Genomic DNA, 5,379 nt, shown 5'->3' on the forward strand with positions numbered 1-5,379 from the left:
AGCAGCCGGGACCTCACCGATAATGACACGCTGCAGCGATCGCGCTGCCGCGTGTAATTAACTCCTTAAACGCCGCGGCCGCGGCGTTTAAGCATAAGTGACAGGAGGAGTCCCCTGTCACTTACCGATTGGGTCCCGATCGGTAACACGGACCGCCGGAGGTCTCTTACCTGCTTCCCTGCGGTCCGATCGGCGATCTGCCGCACTAAGCCTGCACAGGCAGGCTCAATGAGCAGATCGCCGATAACACTGATCAATGCTATGCCTATGGCACAGCAATGATCAGTGTAAAAATCAAAGTAGTTTATGTAAAAGTCCCCCAAAGGGACTTCAAATGTGTAAAAAAAAAAAGTTAAAAACACCAATACACTACCCCAAATCCCCTCCCCCAATAAAAGTTGAAATCACCCCCCCTTTCCCATTATATAAATAAAACATATAAAAATAAATAAACAAATAAACATATAATCTACCGTAGCGTGCGTAATTGTCCAATCTATTAAAATATGACAAGCGTCATTGCGAACGGTAAACGGCGTACACGAAAAGAGGGGAAAAAGTGCGAGGATTACCGATTTTGTTACATTATATATTTTAAAAAATTAATAAAAAGTGATCAAAACGTCCGATCTTCACTATCTTCACTTCTATTTTCACTTCAATTCTGTGTTTGTGAGTAATGATCATTTCTTTTCAGTTAAATTATTTCAGCATGTGTTTTATGGCCCTCTTAGGGTGAACACTTGGGCCAGTCTGATAGCTGCAGTTCAAAATCTTCTCACTAGATGGCAATTTTTACAAATAATCAGAATACATTTCACAGTTGCCATGTCTTTAAAAACAAAATTTAAAAAGTAATCAGCTTAATAAATCTCCCTTTGTGTTGAGGTTCTCAAATGTAAGAGTCTTAGAAGTTATTTTTTATGTAAACCACTAAGACTTTCCTATAAAACAACCCAGTCTGTCCTGACTCCTTGGTTGTATTTTTTTTTTTTTTTTTTTTTTTGGGGGGGGGGGGGGTCACATTATGTCGAAGGGTACTTATCTTTTAAAAACTTCTGAGATGTTACAGCAACGCATCAGAAGTGAGTTTCCAGATGCATTTGAAATTGGAACTGGCTTATGGTCCTTTTACACAGATCAATAATTCGCTCTGGAACGCAAGGCCCGTAATCAAGATGCCTTGCGGCACTGAAGCATAGGATAGGTAAAGTATAAAGCTACAGACTGCAAATGCAGTCTGTATCCTCATGAAGTCTATCTATGAAGATACAGACTGCCTTTGCAGTCTGTATCTTTATACTTTACCAGATCCTCTGTTCCCTGGCTGTTCCGGCGGCGCCGCCATCTTGATGACGTCACTTGCGTTCCAGCTGTGCGTTCCAGCGTGACGTCATCAAGATGGCGGCGCCGCCGGAACAGCCAGGGAACAGAGGATCTGGTAAAGTATAAAGATACAGACTGCAAAGGCAGTCTGTATCTTCATAGATAGACTTCATGAGGATACAGACTGCATTTGCAGTCTGTAGCTTTATACTTTACCAGATCCTCTGTTCCCTGGCTGTTCCGGCGGCGCCGCCATCTTGATGACGTCACGCTGGAACGCACAGCTGGAACGCAAGTGACGTCATCAAGATGGCGGCGCTCACCGGAACAGCCAGGGAACAGAGGATCAGGTAAAGTATAAAGATACAGACTGCAAAGGCAGTCTGTATCTTCATGAATAGACTTAGGGAGAGATGTACTGTCATAATAGGGACAGTTATATTTAGGTGATTGGTTCTCTTTAAGTACAGTAGTACCTCAGATTATGAGCAATGTGGTCTGCAAGCAATTTGCAAGAAGAGCTGACATTATTCAAAAATAAATAAAAAATAAAAAAGGTAAGCTCAACTTTGTAATGTATGTTATGTCTGTGAATCGCCCCCTTCCCCCGTGTCCCACCACCCCCACCCGTGTACCCGGAAGTGTGTGGTGCATTATACATTACCTGATCGGTGTCGAGGGCCGTCCGCCATCTTGTGCCAAACGTCATCTTCGGACGGACGGCCGAGACGCTGCCGCCCGTCCCCCCTCCGCCGCGTCACAACTGTGCTCAGCCGCGATTGGCTGAGAACAGTTATGCTCAGCCAATCGCGGCTGAGCATCGGATGACGCTGCAGAGGGCGGCCGGCATTCGGGACAGTCGGAGCTGTTCGCCGTTCGCCCGAAGAAGACGTCACTCGCTAAAGATCGGAAACGGGTGTCGGCACGTGACAGGTGAGTATAGCGCACCACACTTCCGGGTACACGGGTGGGGGTGGTGGGACACGGGGAAGGGGGCCATTCACAGACATAACATACATTACAAAGTTGTATAACTTTGTAATGTGTGTTAGTCTGTGAATAATTCTTTACCGCCGCACTACCCCTTTAACATCTGAAATCAGGAACTCAGAGACTGTATACACAGCATGCAAGGGCCTGGCATTGCTGCAAATAAGATATAGATAGTCTTATGTTTTTTTATGTTTTTAATATTTTATATGCATTTTTTTATATTCTTTATACTGTTTACATAACTGATACCGTGTTCTGAATTTTTTTTTGTATTTTTAATATTACATAAACAAAACATATAACTTCTGGAGAGCCTACCATTATTATTATTATTATTATTGTTATTCAGAAATTGTAACTCCGTATATGAGCAAAGTTTTGCAATACAAGCTCCCCCTTGTGCCCGCATCAGGATACTGCAGGTTCTGTACTGGGTGAGCTTGATAGAAAAGGTCCATGTCTGTACTGCAAGTCTCCTCACCTTCCACTGTGGATCCACTTGTGCTTGGTCGCTTTGCAGGGGCATTTATTGGGGCAAACGTTTTCACCTCAGGTTTGGGGCATCCTTTGGAGGTCTCTGCGATCTCATGGTGGTGCACAGCCAGGGGTGTAGCTAGGATTCATGGGGCCCCCCTCCCCTACACACTATACAATGTATATATATAGAGAGAGAGAGAGAGGAGAAAGCCAATGTCTGCCTGTTCTGTCTATCCACTGTATTTAACTATAACAGCCTATTAGGAGTCGCATGGTTATATACATAGGTGCAGGAGCAGACTACCTTTTGCTTAACCCCTCATATACTGCAGTGTGTAAGTGACCCAGTGTTCTCTTACATGCTGCAACACAAAAAAGGGTTAACAAGCTAAAGACAATTAGCTCTCTGCCACACTGCTCTGATAACCCCTGACCTCTGCAGGAGCACTCAGAACAGAGGTCAGAGGTTATCAGAGCAGTGAGGCAGAGAGCTAATTGTCTTTAGCTTGTTAACCCTTTTTTGTGTTGCAGCATGTAAGAGAACACTGGGTCACTTACACACTGCAGAATATAAGGGGTTGAGCAAAAGGACACAGGAGGCTCTTATCTTCTCAGTACATCGGGCCCCCTCCCCCCAGGGGTCTCATAGCAACTGACCTCCCTGCCTCTATGGTAGCTATGCCACTGTGCACAGCTTGGATTTATGCAGGCACTACTTTGGAGCTGGCCTTCAGGTGAATACTCAATCATGAGGTAACCATACAGCGGCAGCACCATATACCTGACTCCTACCCCCCCCCACCCCCAGCTGATTGCCAGGTCAAGGTACACCAGTCACCTGGCTCCTAGCCCCCCCCCCCCAGCTGTTTGCCAGGACAAAGCGCACCAGTCACCTGACTCCTAGCCCCCCCAGCTGATTGCCAGGACAAAGCGCACCAGTCACCTGACTCCTAGCCCCCCCCCCCCCCCCCCCCCCACAGTGGATTGCCAGGGATACATCAGCCATTACTAATAACCCCCTTCTCTGCCCTTAGTATTATAATTTTTTTAGGGTTGTGAAATGAATCATCTGCATTTTAATTAATCTATATGGGACAATTTGCTTTGCTATACAAGTGATTGGATTAACCCCTTAAAGAGGACCTGTCACCCCCCGTGCCGGGGTGACAGGCTCCCGGCCCCCTGTTAGATCCCCCTATACTTACGTGATCCCGCTGGGTCCCGCTTCCTGATGTGGTCGGGTCACGGAGATTTCAGCGCCCGAAGCCCGGCGCGCGTGCTGAAAGATGAGTCCGATGCCCATAGAGAATGAAGGAGCCTCGGACTCCCCATTCATTCTCTATGGGCGTCTGACTCTGCTGTCAGCGCGCGCCGGGCTTCGGGCGCTGAATTCTCTGTGACCCGACCGCATCAGGAAGCGGGACCCGGCGTGATTAGGTGAGTATAGGGGGATCTAACAGGGGGTCGGGAGCCTGTGACCCCGGCACGGGGGGTGACAGGTGCCCTTTAAGGCAGAGCCTAAAATGGCCGCGCCAATTTTCATCTTTGCATTTTTGTTTTTTTCCTCCTAACCTTCTAAGACCCATAACTCTTTTATTTTTCCATCTACAGGGCCATGTGAGGGCTTGTTTTTTTCAGGAACAGGTGTACTTATTAATGTCATTCTTCAATCCACCATAAAATGAATGACGGAACCCCCAAAATATAATTTATAGGGTGAAACTGATATAAAAAATGCACTTCCCCATATTTTGGGGGGCTTCCGTGTTTACGTAATGCACTTTACAGTAAAACTGACAGGATATCTTTATTCTATAGGTCGGTCTGAATACAGCGACATGCAGGTTATATGGCATTTCTAATGTTTTACTATCAGTTTTTATTATCAGTTAAACTTTTTTCTTGCAAATGGGTGTGATTACAACAACCCTATTGTGACTCGTATAGCGCTTTTATTTTTTCACCTACGGGGCTGTATGGGATGTCATTTTTTGCGTCATGAACTCGAGTTATTATTAATATAACATTTGTGTAGATCAAACATATTGATAACTTTTTATTAATTTTTTAAAATATAAAATGTAATAAAAAAATCAACAATCCTGGCATTCTCCCACTTTCCCAGGACTGGATCCATCTTTCCGCAGCACTAGGGGAGGAGCGGCATGGACTTCAAAGCGGGAAGCTTGAGCAGATTGCAGATAGGAATGGAGTGCTTTGCTTCCTTCTCACTGTGAATTCTCTCATCTCTATCATTACAAGTTTGCTCCCAGAACGAATTATGCTCCTAACCCAAAGTATCCCTTTATTTATCTTCTATTTATTGTTACTTTTTCCCTCTCTCTTCATCCCAGCCCTTTTCCTTCTCCACCTTTAGGCATACATTATTATAAGGTGTATGGACGCCTTGAATCCCGAATTATCGCTTAAACGAAAGGGATAGAAGCACTTGACGGAGAACTGAGCCCCTTTAAGTTTCTGCAGCTCACTGACAGATGACGTCACCACGCCGAGCACGTGACTCGGTTATTCAGCGTTTGCTTGATTCGTCCTTGAATGAGCTGTGTTCCTATTGGCTGTCAG

The sequence above is a fragment of the Dendropsophus ebraccatus genome, chromosome 2, assembly GCF_027789765.1.
Source record: "Dendropsophus ebraccatus isolate aDenEbr1 chromosome 2, aDenEbr1.pat, whole genome shotgun sequence".
Classification (NCBI taxonomy): domain Eukaryota; kingdom Metazoa; phylum Chordata; class Amphibia; order Anura; family Hylidae; genus Dendropsophus; species Dendropsophus ebraccatus.